This window comes from Sphaeramia orbicularis, chromosome 5 (assembly GCF_902148855.1).
Source record: "Sphaeramia orbicularis chromosome 5, fSphaOr1.1, whole genome shotgun sequence".
Taxonomy (NCBI): Eukaryota; Metazoa; Chordata; class Actinopteri; order Kurtiformes; family Apogonidae; genus Sphaeramia; species Sphaeramia orbicularis.
Genome location: NC_043961.1, coordinates 2,907,189 through 2,934,366, shown reverse-complemented (window position 1 = coordinate 2,934,366; position 27,178 = coordinate 2,907,189). Strand labels below are relative to the sequence as shown.

General features: G+C 35.7%; 1 protein-coding gene across 4 annotated transcripts in view; it reads right to left on the bottom strand.

Annotated features, from left to right (window-relative positions):
- The window catches only part of LOC115420078 (transcription factor SOX-13), a 174,649-nt gene that overhangs the window by 69,551 nt on the left and 77,920 nt on the right, over positions 1-27,178 (bottom strand). The window lies entirely within an intron of this gene.

Below are 27,178 nucleotides of genomic sequence, written 5' to 3'. Positions count from 1 at the left end.
AGCTGTATATTTCTTAAATCTACCTTAAACTGAGTGTAACTTTAAAGTTAGCCATAAATGCTTTCAGTTAAATTAAGCTCATGTTTAAAGCTTGCTAAAATTATCTGCATGCAAATTAACAGTCATTTTTATTTATTTATTTTTTTAAAATTAATTATTTTATTGTTTTTCATCGTATTCACAAAAGTCTAAATTAAGTGTGGATAAATTGCATTTTGTTACAAGGACTGAATTAAGTCTATTTAGTATTTATTCATATTGCAAATGCAAACGCCGGTTATGCAAATCTCAAATAGATAAAACTAGCTTAAAATATGTTTTAACAAGCTGTCTAAAACTTTTTCAAATTTACCCTAATTTAAGAGTATGTTAGCTAAAAACCTTTTCAGTGTAAATTAACCTTTGCATAGTTTAAACCTAGCAACAAATGTTTTAATGCTAACTGTAAATTAGCTAAGTGTACATTTAAAGCTAGCTAAAGATGTTTTATTTGCAAGTTAAGTGTTAGTTTAAAGCTATCTAAAAACGTTTTAAATGTTCCCTAAACTAAATGTAAATCAAGTTTAAAGTAAAAGTTAGTTAACAATTTTATTGTATAAGCTTGAGTTTACAACTACAAAAAACAAACATTTTAGCTAGCTAGTAAAAATCTAGTTAGCTCCTCACAGCGGCTCAGCAGAAAAAACTCTTATTTGTCCTTAGAATTTACAAAATTGTAAGGAATATGTAAAGTATTCTGCCATTTGTTGCCTGTTTCATCTATATTAGGTCGAGGGTTTTCTTCAATATCACTTAAGTTATTTGGTTATTTTACTCAGTGAATCTTTAAAATGCAGTAATTTTTGAAGTTTCAGTTTAATCTTGCATAATTTAAATGCATTTGATGCAGCATAATTAAAAAAAAAGAATGTTATTAATAGTTGTAAACTATAAATGTGGCTTGTCAGTGACATGCATTCCTTTTCGTGGACGGGGTCGTTTGTTTGTTTGTTGCGTTTCTTCGAGGCCTTGCGATGTGAAACTGACTAATTTAGGTCAATACTAAAGTCAAGGTCAAGGATCAGGCAGTGGATGTGTGGACTCCAGCTGAAGTCACAGCCTGGTGCAGTGTTTCAGAGGTTCAGGTGTTTGGAAGTGTGACAGTGAAGAATAGAAGGTTAAGGTGGGGGGGGGGGGCAGACATCACCTCAGTCAGACTGGGGGGGAGGGGGCTAAACTAAATGTAAATCAGATTTAAAGTAAAAGTTAGCTAACTATTTTATTGTGTAAGCTTGAGTTTACAACTACAAAAAACAAACAACATTTTAGCTAGCTAGTAAAAATCTAGTTAGCTCTTCACAACGGCTCAGCAGAAAAAAACTCTCATTTGTCTTTAGAATTTACAAAAATGGACAATAACGCAATAAGTAAAGTATTCTGCCATTTGCTGCTGGTTTTGTCTAAATTAAGTCAAGACTTTTCTTTAGTATTACTTAAGTTACTTGGCTATTTTATTCAGTGAATCTTTAAAATACAGTAATTTTTGAAGTTTCAGTTTAATCTTGCATAATTTAAATGCATTTGATACAACGTAATAACATTTTTAAAAAGAATGTTATTAATGTTTGTAAACAATAAATGTGGCTTGTCGGTGACATGAATTCCTTTTCGTGGACGGGGTCGTTTGTTTGTTGCGTTTCTTCGAGGCCTTGCGATGTGAAACTGACTAATTTAGGTCAACGCTAAAGTCAAGGTCAAGGATCAGGCAGTGGATGTGTGGACTCCAGCTGAAGTCACAGCCTGGTGCAGTGTTTCAGAGGTTCAGGTGTTTGGAAGTGTGACAGTGAAGAATAGAAGGTTAAAGGGGGGGGGGGGGGGGGGGGGGGCAGACATCACCTCAGTCAGACCGAAGGGGGGGGGGGGGGGGACGACAGGTTGAGAGAGGGAGAAGTCTGAACCATGGTGAACTTGAACAAATCAACTGGGTTCGTGTGTGTGTGTGTTTTATTTCCCAGCTCTGCAGCAAGAGGAAAGAAAAACACAGCAGACAGCAGAACAAAACAAACAGAACACACAAGGGCAAAAAGTGCACATATATATAAAGAGGCAGAAAAAAAGCCATTGTTGGAGCCGGGGAACAAAGGAAGCTGGGACAATGGGGGAGAGGCTGACAAAAGCCGCCGGCCGCAGGAAACAGGCCGGATAACAATGCCAGCGGAATGTGCCGACCAACTCGGGAACACGGCAAAAAAAATGCGAAGCGCCACCGTTCTGCGGAAAGCATAATAATGATTAACCCCCCCCCTCCTCCCCTGTCCTCCCCCCTTCTCCTCCTCCTCCACTTCGCCCAGCTCACACACTGTGTTTCCAAACAGAGCCACCTGTCTGCCAGGGTCCAAGGCTCCAAACCTCCGACATGGACCATATACACCACATACGCATGAGTGTGTACGCTTCGACCCGCACCAGCATGCACTAGAACAGGCCTGTCAAACTCATTTTAGTTCAGTTCCACATTCAGCTAAATCTGTTCTGCAGTGGGCCGAACCAGTAAAATTATAGTATAATAATATATAAATAATGTCAACTCCAAACTTTTCTCTATGTTTTAGAGTGAAAAAAGTAAAATTATGTAAGGAAAATGTTTGCATCTACAAACTATCCTTTCAAACAATGTGAATAATATGAAGAAACTGAAAAAAAAAGTGTCATTTTAAAAATATTCTGCTTCAGTTTATCATTTACACATGCACATTATAACTTACAGATCACAGTGGATCTACAAACACACAAAACATTTAGTAACAGGTGGAATATTATTAAAATTGCACTTGCTTCTCTTAAGACATTTCAGATTGTTCATATTATTTCAGGATATTCAGATATTTTTTGCAATATTATACTTTATTTTAGTGTAAATACATGAAAACATTTACATTTACAAAGAGAAAAAATTGGAGTTGTGAGTATTTACAGGTTATTATGACCCACTTGAGATTGAATTGGTCTGAATGTGGAACCTGACCAAAAATGACTGTTAACATCTTACTGTAATTTTTGCATTTCCCAAATTCATCCCAAGGGCCGGACTGGACCCCTTGGTGGGCCAGATTTGGCCCCCGGGCCGCATGTTTGACACCTGTGCACTAGAATATAGGTGTTAAACATGCGGCCAAATCCGGCCCATCAAAGGATCCAGTCTGGACCCTTAGGAGGAATTTGTGAAACGCAAAAATTATTGAGCTGCAACCAATTAATCAACTCAAAGTGATCCAGAAACAATCATTCAACCACAGTTCTCCTGAATCAAAGCTTTGTTTCCTTCCTTTCTCTGCTGTTAAACATTGGTTCCACTGTTGTGTTCCACACGGACGCTTATTGTGACGCACAAAGAAGCTTCAACTCAGGAAAACTGCAATAGAATATTTCCCTTCAATCAATTCGAGTCGATTAATCAAATCGTGAATTTTTGCATTGGCTTCAAGCACCTAATCAGTTAATCGGTTGCAGCTCTAAAAATTACACTAAGATCTGAACAATCCTTTTAGTTCAGGTTCCACATTCAGAACAATTCCATCTCAAGTGGGCAGGATTCAGTCAAATACTACCATAATAATCTATAAATAATGACAACTCCATATTTTTCTCTTTGTAAATGTAAATATTTTCATGTATTTACACTAAAACAAAATATAATTTCACAAAAAATGTGAATAACCTGAATAAATGTGTCCAACCTGAAATGTCTGTTTTAAATTCAGTCCAGTTTGAACTCTTTTCTTCCTGTTCCTCAGTGTTTCGTGTCTTTGTAGATCTGATCCAGAATGCACATGGACTAATGAGAAGTGGAGGAAGAAGATTGTTAAAATTGCACTAAATTTTCTAAATTTTTTAATTTAAATTTCATTTTTTTTTTCAGGTTTTTTTCTTTCTTTCTTTTTTTTGGGGGGGGATAGTTTATAAAAGTAAGTATTTTCATAATTTAATTGTTTATTTTTTTACACTAAAACAAAGACAAAAATTTCAAGTTGTCACTATTTGTTTATTATTCTGTTATTATTTTACTGGTCCGGCCCACTTCAGATCAAATTTAGCTGAATATGGAACTGAACTCAAATGAGTCTGACGCCCCTGCGTCCCAAAGAAAACAATGATTATACTAAGTTATATTCAGTTCATAGTTACAGTTACAGTTACAGTCCCCTAAATCTTACATAATGTGTCTTTGAAGTTTCTTCACTCATCGAAAGCTGCACTATTATAATTGTGCAATTATATAACAATAGAAATCTGCAAAATAAAGGATCTGTGTTTGGGATTCAGTGTCATTGAGGAGATTTTTTTGTATTTTTTTCATGTTAGTTCAACTCTGAGCTGAAAGCACAGACATCACAAAGCGATCAGTGTCTGTATTTTCCCAGATAACCTTTCCTCAATAAGTTTTTGATCTTTCTACATAATGATTTAAAGAGTGTTTTTCACAGGAGACTAGTCTGCAGAGAAACATGAAGTGTCTTGATTAAAAGTTTACTCTGTTTTCAACCCAAACCTCCTCATTACCACTGAGATTCTTACATGAATGTGAGTAGTAGTTTGATGTGTTTGGTATTTCACCAACCCAAATAGATTATGAAATACTGATATCTGTGACAGCAATTATTAAAAAAAACAAAACAAAACAAAACAGAACAATAGTCTGATGAAGGAGAGTGATTCAGCTGTATCACAATAACCACATCACAATAGTATTTTTCTGTATCAAATGTGTTATCTTGCAAAAGGAGAAAAATCTTTAAAAAGATAATAAAAAAAAATACAAGCTCTGCTGCTTTTATGGACATGTTCATTCTACAATTCCACCAAAAAAAAAAAAAAAAAAGAGATCACCTTATTCTTAAAAATGCAAAAACTGTAACTATGATCTCAACAAAAAATGATTTTAATCCATAAAGACCCAGTGCTACTTTTGTGGCAGTTACCACACTGGAAAAAATGCCTCTCTAAAAACAAGTAAAAAAAAAAAATTAATACAAGATATTTTTGGTTGAATTAAGCAAAAAAAAAAAAATCTGCCAATGGAAAAAGTGAAAATTATCTCGGTAAGATTTCTTGAAATAAGGTTTTCAACATCTATTGTCTATCAATCAGTTCTTATATCTCAGTGAAAAGTTACTTTATAGGTGATTGTGTCTTATTTTAAGTGTGATGACGTATTTTGACGACAAATGAGAAAAATGCACTTGGTAAGATTTTGATTTTTTCCAGTGCAGAAGAATTTTTCTCTGTATTTAACATTTCATCAGTGGTTTATTAGCATTTATTATAATATTAGCCTCTATATTTTGCATTTTTCACTGTAAATCATGCATTGTCTTATATTTAATTTCCTATATTTGATTTAGATGTTCATGAAAACTCAGAGTTAATTCAAAGTTTATTATATCAGAACGTAAAAAAACTGAAGGAAAAAGTGAGTTTTGCTGCAAAGATATCATCAACTGAACATAAACCATGTGTTTCCATTGACTGACATTAGTGGCTTTTCCATTGGACATCTGTGCAAAACTTTACCGATATTTACTAAATGTTGAAAAACAGAAGTGCGTAATGTCCGTTTGTCCATGAAATCACAAATGCGATAATTTGTTTATTTATTGTCACAAGATGACACAAGAAGTCACTCCATAAACATGGCAACGAACATAAATATTGTGGTGTTTTACAGATATATTCATAATTATTATTATATATTACCCCTCTATCTCATACTAAATTAAAAAATGATACAGTTTCCTGGTGTGTCCACATATACTGTGACATGTTTCTGTTAAAACTCTTCTTCTTCGCTTGTTGTAACGTCCGTCAATGTCCGTTTTTTTTTTTTTTTTTTTTTTTTATTCATGTGACTCTAGTTGCAGAAAAAGGTCTTTCCATTACAGTTTTGCATGATATACCAATTGCACTACGCCTGAAAAACCACCTCTTGTCAGCGCAAAAACTTTTTATCAAAAAAAGGGAGTTTTGGTGCAATTGTCGTTTTTCCACTTGGTAAATTTTTATGTGCAAGTTATATTCCCGCAACTTGTGGGTCAATGGAAAAGCAACAATAGATCCAACTCCATGGGTTTTACTGGCGAATCAGTGTTGTAGAAGATGACAGCGTTTCCACGTTCACTATGAAAAGATGAAGAACTGTATTTTACACCAATTATTTACATGTATTAATAGGATTAGTGGATCAACAGGTGTTAAACAGTTTAGATCAGTAGATGGTGTTTGTTGTTTATTTGTTTTGTGTAGACAGAGATTTTTTTTTTTTCAACTCATAAAGACCCAGTGTTACTTTTGTGGCAGTTCCAAAATATGTTTTTTTCTCTATATTTAAGTTTTCTTAAGTGACTTATCACAATTTATTATGACATAATCCTCTGTGTTTTGTGGTTTTTCAGTGAACATTAGGTATTTTCCTATATTTAATTAATTGATCATGTAGGTGTTCATTAAAGCTCAGATTAAAGTTGAGGTTTATTCTATCAGAAACAGAGAAAACTGCAGAAAAAGTGACTTTTTCTGTAAAATCTCTCATTAACTGAACATAAACCCAGTGTGTCCATCCACTGTCATTGATCCAACTCCATGGGTTTTACTGGTGAATCAATGTTGTAGACGATGACGGTGTTTCCATGGTAACTATGGAGCCTCTGAACGTCCAAATGGGTCATATGTGATGACCATGAAAAGATGATGAACTGTATTTTACACCAATTATTCACATGTATTGATAAGATTAGTGGATCAACAGGTATTAGACAGTTTAGATCAGTAGATGGTTTTGGTCGCTAGTGTTTGTTGTTATTTTGTTTTGTGTCAACATATATATATATATATATATATATATATATATATATATATATATATATATATATAGATATTTTTTTTTTGTTTGTTTGTTTGTTTGTTTGTTTTTTGTTTTTTTTTTGTTTTTGTTTTTTTTGTTTTTGTTTTTTTTAATTTACCCATAAAGACACAGTGTTACTTTTGTGGCAGTTCCAAAATATGTTTTTTTTTTTCCTCTATATTTAACTTTTCTTAAGTGATTTATCACAATTTATTATGACATAATCCTCTGCATTTTGTGTTTTTTCAGTGAAAATTAGGTATTTTCCTATATTTAACTTAATTAGATCATGTACATGTTCATTAAAGCTCAGTTTAAACTTGAGTTATCATATCAGAAACAGAGAAAACTGAAGAAAAAGTGACTTTTTCAGCAAAGTTATTGCTAACTGAATGTAAAAATAAGTGTGTCCATCCACTGTCACTGATCCAACTCCATGGGTTTTACTAGTGAATCAATGTTGTAGAAGATGACGGTGTTTCCATGGTAACTATGGAGCCTCTGAACGTCCAAATGGGTCATATCTGATGACTATGAAAAGATGAAGAACTGTATTTTACACCAGTTATTGATATTTATTGATAGGATTAGTGGATCAACAGGTATTAGACATTTCAGATCAGTAGATGGTTTTGGTCGCTGTTGGAGGTTCGAGTCTTTATGTGTTTTCAAGAAAAGTACGTACAGGCCGAGCATCAACTCTATGTACATCCTTTTGGTATTTCTGAGATTATGACAAAAAAGTCCAATAATTTCAATAAGAAACTGTGACATTTCAGAAAAGGTCTGAATCACGTCTCACCAGGTGTGCACCTCTTATCGGTCAGAAGAGCTGCAATAAATTAACAACTGGCATGGTCCTCTACAACTTAGCAGCACAAAAAAAAGGACGGAAAAACCTGCCACATTCTGCCAAATGCATAATAATGTTGTTGGTGCATTTTGGACACAAAGCCACCTGTGTGCCAGGGGTTTAAACCTGCACAGGCTGCATGTGAATGTGTGTGTACTCCAACTCTGAATCATAAAAATCCATTTCACACAGCTGATGGGAACTAAAAAGCCCCGTCGCCCATTAAATACAGCTGCGCTCCAACTCATTTGTTGCCACCTGCTTGACTAATGTTGACACGATATCACACTCTGTTATTTATGTGCATGTGACTGTGCCAGAATCTTGTTGTTACATTCTAAACTCCCTAAACAATCATCTGTTCTGGGCTTCTGTGAAGAGTTTATTCCATAGGTTTCAGATCTAAAACAGTGGTTTCCAACCTTTTTAGGCTCCTGACCCCATTTTAACATCACACATTTCCGCTGACCCCAGACATTCAAACCAGGAACTTTTTTTTTTTTTTTTTTGCTAAAATTAATTTGTTTTTGATCATGTAATAGTTTGCTATACTGTGTTGTGAATAAACATTAATTTTAGAGGACATTTAGTCTATATAATGTCTATTATTGTGGACAGAGGCAGTAAATCCAGGTGTAGATTACTGCACAAAGGGAGAATGTGATTTTCCTTGGTCAGGATCTGTCCAGTCAGTCCAGCTGTGATTTACAAGGAGGACAATTAATACTGAACAAACAAGAACTGAAACTATGAATTATGAAAGAGCTGCAGCATCTGAAACTGACCACAGTGAACATCTGACACACAAACAGAACCACAGTGCTGCAGTTTCACAACCACAGTTTCTCATGTCTGTTATGGATTGGGATTTTCTGTCAACTCACCATAGATTTTTTATTAGTAATTTAAAAAATTTTTTTTATCAACTACTAGAAATTTCAGACGACCCCATTTAAATTCCAGGCGGCCCCATGCAGGGTCCCGACCCCAAGGCTGAAAAACACTGACCTATGGGAGGAACCATTGCTGGCCAGAAGTGACGTACCCTCGCACTGCAAAAAACAAAATGTTACCATGTCTATTTTTCTCATTTCTAGTCAAAATACACTCTAAAAAATGCTACATGGGGTTTGTAAGTTGGAATTAAAATCAAGAGCTTTCTCTGCTTAAAAAAGTTAAGTTTGTTACATGTACACATTTAAATCAGTTGATAAGTTATTTTGTTAAGTTGGTCTAAATGAAAAACAAGGAAAACAGTCTTAACTTAAAAACATATTGATTTTGAACAGACATTTCTGCCTTAACTGAACATATTAGTAAATTAAGTTAGTACAGCTTAAAAATCTTGTAAGCTTCCTTTAAAAGCTGAGTACAAATCTGACATGCCTCATCACACTTAAAATAAGACATAATCACCTAAAGAGTAACGTTTCAGTGAGATATAAGAACTTATTACCTCCACCAAGGAGCTTATGTTTTTGCCAGGGTTTGTTTGTTTGTTTGTTTGTTTGTTTGTTTGTTTGTTTGTTTGTTAGCAAGATAACTCAAAAAGTTATGGATGGATTTTCAGGAAATTTTCAGGAAATGTTGATACTGGCACAAGGAAGAAACGATTAAATTTTGGTGGTGATGGGGGGGCAGATCTGCCTTGGCAGAGGTCTGCACTCTCCAAGTGCTTTTCTATTTTTTTTTTTTTTTTTTTTTTTTTTTTTTATCAATTAGTAGAAATTTCAGGCGACCCCATTTGAATTCCATGCGACCCCCAAGGTTGAAAACCACTGATCTAAATACTCCTGCAGGGAAATGTCTTCTTTGGTATAAGTGCTGAAGTAAAATATCAACTACCAGCAGCTTTAAACCCTCAAGGACCTGAATCAGCCTAATCCTGTCTGATTGCTATTTTCAGGTGTGGTTTTGTGGGCACTAGGAAAGAATGAGGTTGGAGAGATGAAGGCACATAGGTGGGAAACTGTTTAGCCGCCACCGCCGCTATCCGTGAGGGGTTGATTGTGTGACGGCGGGGGGTCGGGGGCCGGCAGCGGCTGCACGCAGAGTTTTGTCCCACGCTGGAAGTTATTCCTGGGTCTCCCCTCCACGTTCCACAGAGGCTGGAGCTGTAGAGCTGCCACAGGTGGCTTTCACACGCCTTTGCACACACTAATGCCAGAGTGTGTGTAAGTGTGTGTAAGTGTGTGTAAGTGTGTGTAAGTGTGTGTATGTGTGTGTATGTGTGTCACCCAATGCAGAGGTATGCACAGAATCTCAGCAACCCATGGAGCTGTTGACAGACAGGAATGCGTTAAGGTGCACTGGTGTACGTGTGTTTTACAAGCGACAAAGGCTTTTTTTTTTTAAACAATGCCTTTAGTGTCTTAGCCTGAACAATACAAACAGCCAAGGTTATCGCGCCACACATCAGTCTCATCCAGTTAAACACACATGTAGAAGCCAATAATGTAGTAACAGCTAGTAACGTAATAACAGCCGATAACACTGGGTTACAAAAAACTGTTTTTTGTAAGTTGTCTGGGTTTATTCAACTAAATTAGGACCATTTTGCACCGCTAAATCCAAAAATGACATCTGCTTTTCTCAATCAGGTCAGGTTTTTTTTGCTAATTTGATTTTGAAAAATTTGATCTTCTCACAAATATAACTAGAAAAGCACTCGGAGAGCTCAGACCTCCGCCAAGCGCAAAAATTCCCCACATAATCGGTGATACAAATCCTACATTTATTTTTACCTCCGCCAAGGAGGTTATGTTTTTGCCAGGGTTTGTTTGTCTGTTTGTTTGTTTGTTTGTTTGTTTGTCTGTCCGTTAGTGTGCAACATAACTCAAAAAGTTATGGACAGATTTTGATGAAATTTTCAGGGTTTGTTGGAAATGGGATAAGGAAGAAATGATTAACTTTTGGGGGTGATCCGGAAGAAATCCTGGATTCTGGATCACTTTGAAATTTTCGTTAACATTGTGGTAAATGGGGCCAAAATTTTCGTTTCCCAATATCTCGCTTAATTATTGACCAAAACTCATGAAATTTAACTCAGGAATTGACAATGGGGTCCTCTATCACATTTCAAAGGCTGATCCGGATCTGATCCAGAAGGCGGATTTTATCTCAATTTATATAAAAAATGGGGGTGCCCTTACTTTTTGGCCTACTGTGCCTTTAATATTAAAGGTAGAAATTTCTGACAAGCGCTATCATGTAGCTCAGTCAGTTCCGCATCGGGAGTATGCCACCGGATTTCATGTAGCTTTAATACTTAAGGAGCTAGATCCAGAAGAAAACCGCCATTACGAGAAATGTGATTTTCGTGAATAACTACTGAACTAATAAGGATATAATTATGAATCCAGTTGCTAATGGTATGTTTTCATGGTCAAGGAATCTTAAAATATAGGTTAAATAAATATGGGACTAATATTTATGGTGGAAATCACAATATGGGGGAATTGTGCAAATCTCATGCAATTTGACTCAGGGATTTACAATGGGGTGTTCTGTCAAATGGCAAAGACTGATCCGGATCTTTCAAAAAGTTATGGACAGATTTGGATGAAAATTTCAGGAAATATTGATACTGGCACAAGGAACAAATGATTAAATTTTGGTGGTGATCGGGGGGGGTGGGGTGGGGGGGGCACTGATCTGCCTTGGTGGAGGTCTGCGCTCTCAGAGTGCTTTTCTAGTTTGTTTGTTTGTTTGTCTGTTTGTTTGTCTGTCCGTTAGTGTGCAACATAACTCAAAAAGTTATGGACAGATTTTGATGAAATTTTCAGGGTTTGTTGGAAATGGGATAAGGAAGAAATGATTAAATTTTGGTGGTGATCGGGGGTGGGGGGGCCCACGGGGGGGGGGGGGGGGGGGGGGGACACTGATCAGCCTTGGCAGAGGTCTGCGCTCTCCGAGTGCTTCTAGTTTAAAATAAAATCCGCCTTCTGGATCAGATCCGGATCAGCCTTTGAAATGTGATAGAGGACCCCATTGTCAATTCCTGAGTTAAATTTCATGAGTTTTGGTCAATAATTAAGCGAGATATTGGGAAACGAAAATTTTGGCCCCATTTACCACAATGTTAACGAAAATTTCAAAGTGATCCAGAATCCAGGATTTCTTCCGGATCACCCCCAAAAGTTAATCATTTCTTCCTTATCCCATTTCCAACAAACCCTGAAAATTTCATCAAAATCTGTCCATAACTTTTTGAGTTATGTTGCACACTAACGGACAGACAAACAAACAAACAAACAAACAAACAGACAAACAAACCCTGGCAAAAACATAACCTCCTTGGAGGAGGTAATAATTAATACCAAAATAAGATTGGTAAGCACACTTTATGAAACTTGTGACTTGATTCCTGTTAGGTACAATGGTGTATTCACCACAGATGTAGCAGAATACATCAGGCTTATTTTTGCAAGATCTTCTAGTCCACAGGTGTCAAACATGCGACCCGGGGGCCAAATCTGGTCCTCCAAAGGGTCCAGTCCGGCCCTGCAGGATGAATTTGTGAAATGCAAAAATTACACTGAAGATATGACCAATCCTTTTAGTTCAGGGACCACATTCAGATCAATTCAATCTCAAGTGGGTCAGACCAGTAAAATACTGTCATAAAAATGTATAAATACTCACAAATCCAAATGTTTCTCTTTGTAAATGTAAATATTGTCATGTATTTACTCGAAAACAAAGTATAATTTCAAAAAAATGTGAATAACCTGAACAAATATGAACAACCTGAAATGTTTTAAGAGAAATAAGTACAATGTTAACAATATTCTGCCTGTTATTAAAGGTTTTGTGTGTTTGTAGATCCACTGCGATCTGTAAGTTATAATGTACATGTGTAAATGATAAACTGAAGCATAATATTGTTAAAATTACACTTATTTTTTCAGTTTGTTCATGCTATTCACATTGTTTGAAAGGATAGTTTGTAGATGTAAACCTTTTCATTGTTTAATTGTGCTTTTTTCACTCTAAAACATAGAGAACATTTTGGAGTTGAAATTATTTATATATTATTATGTTATTATTTTACTGGTTGGGCCCACTGCAGATCAAATTTAGCTGAATGTGGAACTGAACTAAAATGAGTTTGACACGCCTGTTTTAGTCGAAGCCATTTCATTCACCTGTAATATTAAAAAACGCCTTTAATCATAAATTGTCAAAAGTAAAATCTTCAGAACTCGTTTAGTGCAAGAAATATGAAAGAATTTTGTTTCATATGATGTGAAAATGCCCATAAATGTAAGCAAAAATGTTAAAAAGCCAATATGTAGCATAGTTCAGAAAGTTGACCTGATTGAGCAAAATTAATGTGTTACCAAAATTATCCTAAATCAGTTCAAAAAACGTAAACAATAAATTTGTTGTTGACCAGTGTAATGTAATAAATTTACCATTTTTAAAATGTAGTGAGCCTGTTGTGTTGAATTCTACTCCCTGCCAAAAAATGCTCCCCCTTCCTAAGTGAAGAGGACAACGTGCACCAAATTCACCCTGTCACAACTTTTTTCTCCTTTCTGACTGTAGGGTATGAAATTAACTGTGAATTATTCAACCTCTTAACACCATCATAGCTGTGTAGCAACTAAGTAATTAACCCTTTTATGCATGAATTACACTGGTCTACAATTTTTTTTTTTTTTTTTAGAAATGATTTGCTTCAGAAATTAAATGCGCTAAATGTTACGTATTTTAATAAGATTAATTGGAAAATAAATGACAAAAGAGCCGGTTTGCTGATGTTTTCAAGGTATATGATTAAGTGTTATTCCACATATATATTGGTTTATGTACATTTATATAATAGTTTTATAAATCTTCCACTAAATAGAACCTGTAAAGTGAATGTATTCTAATGTGCAGACAGTGTTTGGAAGTAGATCTTGTAGCTCTGAGACAAATATTCCTTTGGAGTCAAACCCATTCTCTCGTTAATTCTTGAATTTCACATTTTGACCCAAGGCTGTATCTTGGAAAGTTCAGCCAACCAGCATTTTTGACTTGATTTTTCTTTATCACTGACTCTCATGTGGTAACATTTCATTACTTTTATTCTGGAAGCATTTTCTTTGTACACCAGTGTTATGAGAACCTTAATCAAGATTTTATTCTAGACATTTAGGCATGAAAGAAACAAAACAAGAAACTATGTGATTGATTTTTTACAATCCTATTTTTCATGGAGTTACCAAAATGTCCATTCAGCTGAACAGCATGCGTTTAATGTTAGAAGCAAAGAAACATATTTACTGATATACTGTGAGAAAACTATGAAATAAATGCTGATAATCTGATGTTTTCTCACATTTTAACAAACCTGCATGGATATAATATGCAAAAAAAAAAAATTGTCTAACAATTCACTTTGTTTTTTTTTACACTCAAACATGTTAGTGCAGATCAGGTTTATCTAGAACAGCACAGTTACAGTAATGGCCTGAATGTCAGTGTATTATGGGATGGTGCATAAGTGTCCACTGTGTTGGCTGATATGGAACTAAAACAACAAAACCCATGAATACACAAGAGAACAACTGGAGAACAACTGTCCACTGGAGTGACCACTGTGCATGAAAGGGTTAATAATACTAGCGGCATTGTACCCGTGGTGCCATTGGGCGATAGCATGAGAGGCTAAAATCTCCCAGCATACCTCACAACATTTGAATACAGACATAAAATTGTGCCTAGTAGATAGTCGGGTAACGTTTCTAATTATTTGGCGAGTTTGGTGGCGATCGGGCCTGTGAAGGCTGAGGAAAACCCGTACAAACGCCCTCCTGTGCTGCAACATCGATGGGATGGACAGACACAGAATGTGTATTATAAAGAAGGATTGTAAGATATTGCAGTTATGTTTTTTTTTTAACCCTTTCATGCACAGTGGTCACTACACTGGACAGTTCTTCTCCAGCTGTTCTCTTGTATATTCATGGGTTTTGTTGTTTTAGTTCCATATCAGCCAACACAGTGGACACTTATGCACCATCCCATAATACACTGACATTCACACCGTTACTGTAACTGTGCTGTTCTAGATAAACCTCATCTGCACTAACATGTTTTCATGTAAATCAATTGCTAATTATTAGACGGGATGGTATGGTGCATAAGTGTCCACTGTGTCGGCTGATCTGGAACTAAAACAACAAAACCCATGAATATACAAGAGAACAGCTGGAGAAGAACTGTCCACTGGAGTGACCGCTGTGCATGAAAGGGTTAAAAAAAAAAACCAAAACTGCAATATCTTACAATCCTACTATATAATACACATTCTGTGTCTGTCTGTCTGTCTGATCGATGTTGCAGCACAGGAGGGCGTTTGTACGGGTTTTCCTCAGCCTTCACAGGCCCGTGCGCCGCCAAACTCGCCAAACGAATAGAAATGTTACCTGACTATCTACTAGGCACAATTTTATGTCTGTATTCAAATGTTGTGAGGTATGCTGGGAGATTTTAGCCTCTCATGCTAGCATTCAATGGCACCACGGGTACAATGCCGCTAGTATTATTAACCCTTTCATGCACAGTGGTCACTCCAGTGGACAGTTGTTCTCCAGCTGTTCTCTTGTGTATTCATGGGTTTTGTTGTTTTAGTTCCATATCAGCCAACACAGTGGACACTAATGCACCATCCCATAATACACTGACATTCAGGCCATTACTGTAACTGTGCTGTTCTAGATAAACCTGATCTGCACTAACATGTTTGAGTGTAAATCAATTGTTTTTTGTAAGACAAAAAGTTTTTTGTTTTTTTTTTTTGCATATTATCTACATGAAGTGAGTAATAACTAGCATTAGAATATGTTAAAATGTGAGAAAACATCAGATTAGCAGGATTAAAATGTTTTTATTTCATTGTTTTTATCTCACTTTCTGATATTGGGTTTTAAACATGTTTCTTTACTTCAAAAATTAAATGCATGGACATTTTTGAAAAAACTCCATCACAATTTTTTTTCCCCATGCCTAGGGAGGAATAAAAACACTCAAGAAAAAAATCTGGACAAAGGTTCTCATAATTCATGCATGAAAGGATTAATTTGGTTAAAATTAAAGAATGTGCAACCTGTAAGGTATATACAACTTTCTAAAGTTAAATCTTAGATACACAACACACAAAATATAAAACAATATAAACAGATACTGCTGAAAACGACATCACCTGAAGCTCGGGATGCAGTTTTCAGCACGGAGCAGAATTCGGCATCAGATATTGCCGAAAACTGCACCCCCCATCAGAATTATCTGGTGAAGCTAAAGGAGTGAAATGACTTTAGCAGCTCACATTTGGAGCTATTCTGGTGTGAAAGGGTGAATTTGGTGACCTTTGTCCTCTTTATGGCTGATTTAGGAAGGGGGAGCTGTTTTTGGCAGGGAGTAGAATTCGGCACAACAAAGCCAACAATGTAATAAAAGTCCTGAACCAATAACGTAATAACTTTTGACCAATAGTGTTATAACTTATTGGCTGGTTATTACGATATTTTCCTGGTTAAAAAAAAAAATAAATAAATAAAAAAATTCTTTGCAAATGTAAAAACTGAGCCAATAACGTAATAAGTTATAACGTTATTGGCCAAAAGCTATTATGTTATCAGTTCAGGACTTTTATTTCATTATTGGCCTATTACATTTTAAAAAGGGCAAATTTATTACGTTATTGGCCATTATTACGTTATTGGTTGTTATTACATTATTGGCCTATTACATTTTAAAAATAGCACATTTATTATGTTATCGGCCGTTATTACGTTATTGTTTGTTATTACATTATTGGCCTATTACATTTTAAAAATAGCACATTTATTATGTTATCGGCCGTTATTACGTTATTGTTTGTTATTACATTATTGGCCTATTACATTTTAAAAATAGCTAATTTATTATGTTATCGGCTGTTATTAAGTTATTGTTTGTTATTATATTATTGGCCTATTACATTTTAAAAATAGCTAATTTATTATGTTATCGGCTGTTATTACGTTATTGTTTGTTATTATATTATTGGCCTATTACATTTTAAAAATAGTACATTTATTACGTTATCGGCCATTATTACGTTATTGTTTGTTATTACATTATTGGCCTATTACATTTTAAAAATAGCTAATTTATTATGTTATCGGCTGTTATTACGTTATTGTTTGTTACATTCTTGGCCTCTACAACACACTTGGCCTATCTGCAGCATGCACCCGAATGGAACCTGACCTTGTGTATGTACAGCACGCATGCATGCAGTGTTTGCATGGCAGGATTTCAATAGCATTGCCTTCTTACGAGGATATCTGATTGAGGCCTGTTTTCCTACCACCTACCGTGGCGTTCAGCTTTTTTATTGGCGCTCACCACATGCCACTAAAACAGACCTCAGTGCAGCTGTTGTGCTAAGCAAAGTAGAACAAAGAGACCAAAAACTGCCATTTGAGACTTCAGAGACTATTTTCTCACATTAAAAAATATATATATAACCCTGTGAAATACTGACTATAGTGGTGAGTTTAACACAAATAAGTAAACACAGCACCCCAGCAGGTGAGACCGATGGAGCTTTCAGTACAAATATGCTTCAGAATCTGCACCATTTGTTTAATACACAAGGCACGACTTGGAAGATAATCACAGTGATTTCCCTGTTTCACTTAACTTCAGTGGCGGAGCAGTACTTAAAGCTGCAGTGATAATTTAATTTTATTTTAACAATGGACTAAAGCCTTTTGCGATGTGAAAGTACGACTGGTAGGTGTGAACCTGGTGGGTGAGATTTATCACCCAGCTCTGAAGCACTACGAAGCTTCTTCTTGCTTCACAAACTGCATCCAGTTAGAACCCATAAATGTAACTTTGAACAAGAAAAGCACTTGGAGAGCGCAGACCTCCGCCAAGACAGATCTGCCCCCCCACCCCCAATCACCACCAAAATTTAATCATTTCTTCCTTGTGCCAGTATCAACATTTCCTGATAATTTCCTGAAAATCCATCCATAACTTTTTGAGTTAGCTTGCTAACTAACAAACAAACACACAAACAAACACACAAAGCAAAGCGATCCCAATATCTCCTGGTGGAGGGAATAAATGCTGTCAGTATTAACCCTTTCATACATAGTGGTCACTCCAGTGGACAGTTACTCCACAGCAGGGCTGTCAAACTCGTTTTAGTTCAGTTCCACATTCAGCCCGATTTAATGGCCAGTGGGCCGGACCAGGAAAATAATAACAGTGAAAAATGTAAAATTATATTATGATCAGGTTTACATCCACAAAGTTTCCTTGAAAATCTAAATAACATGAGCAAATTGAATTGTCATAAGAAAAACAAGTGCAATTTTAACTTTTTAACAATATTCTGCCTTGTTTTTATCAGTTTATCATTTACACATGTGCGTTACAATCACACAAAACATTTAGTCACAGGCAGAATGTTGGCAAAATTGCATTTTCTTTTCTTCAGACATTTCCATTTGTTCATATTTGTTCAGGTTATTCACATTTTTTTTATGAATTTATAGTTTGGTCACGTAAACATTTTCATGTAATTTTACTTTTTTACACAAAAAAAAAACAAAAACACAAAGTTTGGGGTTGTCATTATTTGTAGGTTATTATGATACTATTTCACTGGTTCTGACCCACTTTAAATCTAATTGGACTGTATGTGTCTGTATGTGGAACCTGAATTAAAATGATTTTAACACCATTGATTGTTAATGTCTTCAGTGTAATTTTTGCATTTCACAAATTCATCCCGCGGGTCAGATTGGACCCTTTGGCGGGCAGGATTTGGCCCCCGCGCCTCATGTTTGACACCTGTGCTCTACAGCTTTACTCTTGTATATTCATGGGTTTTGTTGTTTTAGTTCCATATCAGCCAACACAGTGGACACTAATGCATCATCTCATAAACTGCAATTCATACCATTATTGTAACTTTGCTGTTCTTGATTGGTTCTTGAGTGGAAATCCTTCATTCATTCATTTTCTGAACCCCCTTTATCCTCACTAGGGTCTCGGGGGTCGCTCTGAGTCTATCCCAGCTACATGGGGGCGAAGGCGGGGTTCACCCTGGACAAGTCGCCAGTTCATCGCAGGGTTGAGTGGAAATCAATAGTTAATATTTATTTTTTGAATATTATCTCCATGAAGTGAGTAATAACTAGTATTAGAATATGTTAAAATGTGAGAGAACATCAGATTAGCTGCATTAAACATGGTTTCATTTCACTGTTTTCATATCACTTTATGATATTGGGTTTTAAATACATGTTTCTTTGCTTCAAGAATAAAATTCATGGTGTAGCTGAGTGGACATTTTTGTAACTCCATGAAAAACAAGTGGATTTAAAAAAAAAAAAAAACAATCACATTGTTTTTTTTTCATGCCTAAAGAGGAATAAAAACACTCAGGAAAAAAACTCTTGATTAAGGTTCTCATAATTCATGCATGAAAGGGTTAATAAGGAACTCGTACTGAAACCATTGTTCAGAAGCTGTCCGTGTGTTTCATACACAAACATGTGCATTTCAGTCGTCGTCATCTTGTTTTTTTGTGGTGCCAGAAGTGACCACCGTACGTATTTAAGTTTGACGTCATGGTGCCATAAAACTGGTTTCTGGGTCCAAACAGTTAATTACCGGTGGAGCTGGTATGCTTGTTTACTATAATGCCTTTCTTAAATGGCACCAGTCAGGCCTCACACTGAAGTCTTTCATTCAAATCAAATAAAGTTAGTCATGTGATTTTCCATAGTCTGTGTTTGACCTAGACTGCAAAAAAAATCTACCTACGGGTATAGATAAAGTAACCTTGACCTGCAGTAGATGGTGATTTGAATTTTTAACTAGAAAAGCACTCGGAGAGCGCAGACCTCCACCAAGGCAGATCAGTGCCCCCCCAATCACCACCAAAATTTAATCATTTGTTCCTTGTGCCAGTGTCAACATTTCCTGAAATTTTCATCCAAATCCGTCCATAACTTTTTGAGTTATCTTGCACACAGACAGACCAACGCTGGTAAAAACAGAACCTCTTTGGCAGAGGTAATGAATTCTCATGTGTACTGACTTCCATCATTACTTTATTTTCTTTCCCTGAACTGGACTGCACAGATAAAGGACTGACAAACAAAACACAATATGTGAAGAAGTGAAACGCCTAATAACGGACAAGGTTATTATCGTTAACGAAAACTAACGAAATGACGAAAACTAGAATTGAAAAAATATTTTCGTTAACTGAAATAAATAGAAACTATAATTAAAAGAAAAAAAAAAAAAACAATAACTAACTGAAACTGTATTGTGTGTTTACAAAACTAACTAAAACGGATAAAAATTATGGCTAAAATTCCCTTCGTTTTCGTCTTTGTCAATGTCAGATTGATGTGAAATCGATTTATTTCGCTCTAGCAATTTTAGCTAGCAGCACCGTACGACACTTGACGGTCCGTTGCTTGTCGTTACTTGTTGTTTAGAGTCGACTTCTCGTCCCCGTTCTACCTGGAAACATGGAGACTAAAGTTGGGAGAAAGCAGCAGAGTCCTGTCTGGGATTTATTTGAATACGACGGTGAGGAAGATAAAAGATATTAAAAAACTAAAACTAATACCAGAACTAAACTAAAACTAAGCTTATAGAAAAAACAAAACAAAAAACAAACAAAACAAAACTAATAACAACTAGCAAACCTGGTCTTAAAATGAATTAAAACTAACTGAATTAGAGGAAAAAAAAAGTCAAAACTAGCTAAAATTAAACTATAATAAAAAATCCCAAACTATTATAACCTTGATAACAGACTTATTGTTTATTAGGGTAACACTGGCCTACAAGGAAAATGCTTCCAGAATAAAAGTAATGAAATTTTACCACATGAGAGTCACTGATAAAGAAAAATCCAGTCAAAAATGCTGGTTGGCTGAACTTTCCAAGATACAGCCTTGGGTCAAAATGTGAAATTCAAGAATTAACGAGAGAATGGGTTTGACTCAAAAGGAATATTTGTCTCAGAGCTACAAGATCTACTTCAAAACACTGTCTGCACATTAGAATACATTCACTTTACAGCTTCTATTTAGTGGAAGATTTATAAAACTATTCTATAAATGTACATAAACCAATATATATGTGGAATAACACTTAATCATATTACTTGAAAACATCAGCAAACCAGCACTTTTGTCATTTATTTTCCAATTAATCTTATTAAAATACGTAACATTTAGCACATTTAACCTCTGAAGCAAATCATTTCTAAAAAATTGTAGACCAGTGTAATCAGTAATGATCTGGTCAGGCAGATGTAGCGGTAATTAGCCAACATGCTAATGTTAGCTACCACCAAACTTTGGATTTTCTCCTTCAATTAAGAGTTGTAATTTTACTTGTCAACTTCATTTTCGTCCTCTGCTTTTTATCATTGCATGTAAAGTGGCAGAATGACAGTTATTTGTGTTTGGTGTTCTCAGGTCCTGCAGCAGATTGAATACAGAGGAACGAACAGACAACTTAACCAGAAATAAAGCTGAAGTCCTGGACCTTCTGATGTGTGCCATGGGACCTCACTAGGAAAAGAATATGAATGCCCATCAAAGGTAAGAAACTTTTTTTTTTTTTTTATCTTTAACCCTGTTTTGTGCTGTCAGATCTTACCAAGTGTATTTTTCTCATTTCTAGTCAAAATATCTCATCACACTTAAAATCAGACAGAATCACCTAAAGAGGAACTTTTCAGTGCGATATAAGAACTGATTTATAGACAATAGATATTGAAAGTCTTATTTCAGGAACTCTTACAAAGATTTTTTTGTTTAATTCAAGCAAAAATATCTTATTAACCCTTTCATACATAGTGGTCACTCCAGTGGTCACTCCAGTGGACAGTCCTTCTCCAGCTGTTCTCTTGTATATTCACGGGTTTGGTTGTTTTAGTTCCATATCAGCCAACACAGTGGACACTCATGCACCATCCCATAATAATACACTGACATTCATACCATTCCTGTAACTTTATGTTCTTGATAAACCTGATCTGCAGTGACATGATTGAGTGTAAATCAGTGACTAGTTGTTATTAGACTGTAATTAACCCTTTCATGTATACTGGTCACTTCAGTGGACAGTTCTTCTACAGCTGTTCTCTTGTATATTCATGGATTTTGTTGTTCTTTTCGTTGGTTTATTTATTTATTTTTACACACATCTTTATTAAAGTTTTAAGACACTACATATCTTTTCTGACATGAATTGGTAACATTGTGTAGATCTCCCCTGAGCATATTCTCACCCCCCCAACTACACCCCCCCCCCCCCCCCCCCCCCCCCCCCCCCCCCCCAGTTTTCACACAGTTTATCTGTAAATACATGTTTCTTCATTTCTTTCATTTCAAAAATTAAATGCAAGGTATCCAGCTGAATGGACATTTTTGCAACTTCATGTAAAATAGGTTCATAAGATCATTTTTATTATTATTATTATTATTATTAGTAGTAGTAGTAGTAGTAGTAGTAGTAGTATGTCTTTTTTTAACTTTATTTTTTGTTCTTTTTTTAAAATATATTTTTTGTTTATTTATTTGTTTATTTTTCATAAGAAAATTTTCAAATGCAATGTTTTTTTTCATGCCTAAAGAGGAATAAAAACACTCAGGAAAAAAAATCTTGATTAAGGTTCTCATAATTCGTGCATGAAAGGGTTAATTTTTTTTTTTTTTTTTTTCCAGAAGAAAAATTTCAATTGCATTGTTTTTTTTCACGCCTAAAACACTCAGGAAAAATTTTTGATTAATGTTCTCATAATTCGTGTATGAAAGGGTTAACTGTTTTCTAAAACAAAATGAATTTTTTTCAATATTACCTCCATGAAGTGAGTAAGAACTACTATTAGAGTACGATAAAAGACGAGAAAACATCAGATTACCTGCATTAAAAAATGCTTTTGTCTCATAGTTTTCACACTTTCTGATATTGTGTTTACAATGCATGTTTTTTTTTTTTTTGCTTCAAAAATGAAACACACAGTGTCCAAATGAGTGGACATTTTTGTAACTCCGTGAAAAATAGGTTAATTAAAAAAAAGAAATTCAATCTCGCTTTTTTTCATGCCTAAAGAGGAATAAAACACTTAATTGTTTTTAAACTTGTTTTTAGGGAGGCATTTTTTTTTCCAGTGTTGGTGTCAAGGCGTGATTTGAGTCGCGCACAATAATGGACTAGATATATATAGCGCTATTAACGCATACTCAGAGTGCGTACAATGGCTCCATTATTCATTCCCACTCTGGTGGTGGTGAACTACATTTGTATCCACAGCTGCTCTGGGGCCAATCTGCGCCAGCGGCCCCTCCGACCGCCACCGAACATTCCTACGCATTCATACAGTGTGAGCAGCAGCACTGGAGGCAGGGAGGGGAAGTGTCCTGCCCAAGGACACAACAGTAAAGAGACTAGGACAGAGCGGGATTCAAACCGCCATCCCTTCGGTTACTGGACGGTTACCTCCTGAGCCACGGTCAGTTTATCTCTGTCGGCCATCTTTTACAACTCGCTACGGCAACCTCGCTAGGACAAATCACTATTGTATGAGTCAAATTATGTAAAAGTACAGAGACTCGACTTTACCTTCAAGGAGAATCTTTGTAGCGAACAGAAGTGACTTCGAGAGTCAATTTATATGCTTACTTTTGGTTTCTTTCACAGCTGAGAGCCAAAAGTTTTGATCTAAATCTGGGGAAACTGAGCAGTGGAGGGTAATCGTGGCACCTTAGCGAGTCGTTTGTCCTAGCGAGGTTGCCGTAGTGTGTTGTAAAAGATGGCCGACAGAGATAAATGCTTCTATGAATGTGCGACTGACATCGTCTGGAGACTCAAATCGTCCCTTGACAATGATAACAATAAAAGTCATCAACGATTAACATTGGGATTAGCATTAGCTTATACAAAAGCTAACACTAACTTACTGAAAGCAATGGCTGTGTGACTAAATAGGAAATGCTGTAAACATTGCCAGGTAATATCATCTACCTGCTAAAAGTTGTTACCAAATAAAGCAGCAAAATAAACATCACATAATACGTAAAAGTTGTGTAACAGTTGTTAGCAGGCGAATGACAACGATAACATTAGCTAGTGTAGCCAAGTTATGCTACCAGTCCAGGTTGTGCTTCATGGACAGGTAATTAATGAAACATCTATGTAACTAAATCCTTTGCTGGTTTAATAAATATAATTTATTACCCTCAACCACAGAAGAGCAGTCTCTCTGAAAAGGCATTTTTAATTAAGCAGAATTTCTTGCAGTTCAAGCTAGCAGGTAGGTGAGCAAACTGCCAACCACAACAAACAAACCAGCCACATGACAGATATTAGTCCTCTATTAACTCTGAAATCTAAATAATGAAGCAGTGATTTACAGAACTACAAATAATTGTACTTTAGGAATAGAGAAACATGACTTAAGGAGAGATGAGATTTTTTTTGTTCATTCTTTTCGTGCTGCAATTAAACACAAAAATACAGAAGCTTTAAAAATACAGATTGATAATGTCAACTTTTCCAATGATATCCTCCTGAGACCCGTAAAGTGAAAATCTTTTGCTTTTTTACATTAAACAATTGTCTTGATCGGAAACTGCATAATGCAACATTTTTTTCCAGATGCATTTTTAAAATTATTCTTATTTATTTATTTATTTATTTATTTATTTATTTTTTAATGGAATGTCCTTTGCAATGGACAGCATTTTTTAAGTAAAACTGTCGAACTTTTGTTCCCTACAGAGGACAAAAATGCATTAGTGGGTCTCAGGAGGATATGCAATAGGACATGACTCCTTAAAATTGGTGATAATTTTCATTTAACAATCACTATTCGCTTTGCCATTGGACATCTGTGCAAAACTTTACCCATATTTACTAAATGTCGAAAAAACAGAAGTGCATAATGTTGGTTTTTCCATTCAATCCCAAACGCGATGATTTGTTTATTTATTGCAAGATGACATGAGAAGTCATCCATAAACATGGCGACGAACGTAAATATGGTGTTTATTTACAGATATATTCATTATTATTATATATTACCCCTCTATCTCGTACAAAATTAAAAATGATTGGGTTTCCTGGTGTGTCCAGACATAACGCAACATGTTTCTTCTTCTTCTTCACTTGTTGTAACGTACGTCAACATCCGTTTTTTTTATTCACCTGACTCTAGTTGCGAAAAAAGGTCTTTCCATTGCAGTTTTGCGTGATATACCATTTGCGCTGCACCTGAAAAACCACCTCTTACCAGCACAAAAACTTTTAATTGAAAAATGAGACTTTTGGCGAAATAGTCGTTTCTCCGTTAGGTACATTTTCATGTGCAAGTTATATTTATTAATAATAATAATAATAACAATAATAATAATAATAATGGATTAGATTTTATATAGTGCTTTTCTAGACACCCAAAGCGCTTTACATTATTCATCCATTCTTCATTCGCTCTCACATCCTCCCTCTGGTGGTGGTAAAGTACATCTGTATCTACAGTTGTCCTGGGGCAGACTGACAGAAGCATGGCTGACAATTCATGTCTACGGCCCCTCCCACCACCAAACATTCATACACATTCACACACCAGTGTGAGTGGCACTGGAGACAAGGAGGGGGAAGTGCCTTGCCCGAGGACACAACGGACTGACTAGGACAGAGCGGGATTCAAACCGCCAACCCTTTGGTTATTGGACGACCTGCCCTACCACCTGAGCCATGGCCACCCCAATTGCGCAATTTGAGGGTCAATGAAAAAGCGATTGCTGTTATACAAATCAAAAGAATAATAGTCTGTATATAGAATTATATACAGTCACGGAAAAACTTATTAGACCATCAAAAGTTGTCAAAAACAATGGTTATACAATCCAGTCCTAACTCCTGTGTGTATCATGTGACTAAAACAGACAGAAAAGAAAACATGGAATGAATAAAAGCACTGTTTTTGTCAGTAAGATAAGATAAGATAAGATAAGATAAGATAAGATAAGATAAGATAAGATAAGATAAGATAAGATAAGATAAGATAAGATAAGATAAGATAAGATAAGGTAAGGTAAGGTAAGGTAACGTAAGATAGTTACAAAAACAGGTCTTCCCATTGCAGTTTAGTTGGATATACCATTTGTGCTACACCTGAAAAACCACCTCTTGTCAGAGCAAAATCTTTTAATCGGAAAACAAGACTTTTGGCGAAATTGTCGTTTTTCCATTAGGTAAATTTTTATGCGAAAGTTATATTTGCGCAATTTGAGGATCAATGGAAAAGTGACTAGTGGTGAATTGGGAGTAAAAAGAAAAAAGGTCTGAATCTGCACCAAGGTTATTATCGTTAACGAAAACTAACGAAATGACGAAAACTAGAATAGTAAAAACATTTTCGTTAACTGAAATAAAACTATAATTAAAAGGAAAAATGAAAACTAACTGAAACTGTATTGTGTGTTTACAAAACTAACTAAAACGTATAAAAATTATGGATAAATTCCCTTCATTTTCGTCTTTGTCAGCGTCGGATTGATATGAAATCGATCTATTTCCCTCAAGCAATTTTAGCTAGCGGCACCATACGATATTTAAGGGTCCGTCACTTGTGGTTTCCAGTCGTCTTCTGGTCCCCACTCTACCTGGAAACATGGAGACTAAAGTTGGGAGAAAGCAGCAGAGTCCTGTCTGGGATTTATTTGAATACGACGACAGAGAAGAACAGAAAAGAGACGACAAAACTAAAACTGAACTACAACTAAGCATTTAGAAAATAACAAAACCTAATAAAAACTATCAAACCTGCTCTAAAAACAAATTAAAACGAACTGAATTAGAGAAAAAAAGTCAAAACTAAATAAAACTAAACTATAATAAAAAATAAAGAACCTTGACCTGCACTCGCCTCAGTCAGCCTGAGTGAAAATCTGTGACAGACTTTAAGATGAGATGAAAACTATTTGCACAGGGTGAAGTTTTTGATGAGTCCAGAGTGTCTGAGTATCACACTGACCACAGTAATGGCCCTGCTCCTGAACGCACCACGCTCCTGCTGCGAACACAACACTCCTGTGGCAGCAGAGAACAGGGCGATGGAGGATGACAGTGGATGGAGGGAACCAGATAAAAATCTGCTCCTCTCCTTTGAGCGCTGACAACAGTGAAACCATACACTTCCCACGACACAAGAAACACTTCGCACAAAACCTTCAGTTACCCAACAAGTTGTAACATGTAAAACCCCTCATTTCCCCCCAGGGGTATTGGCAATGGAAATCCCTCTGTTGTTCTCCCTTTCTTTTCTTTTGTTTTCTTTCTTTGTTTCCTTATTCTTTCTCTCACAGTTTTTTTTTTTTTTTTCTTCCTCCTCCCGACAGAAGCAGCTTGTTGGGTTT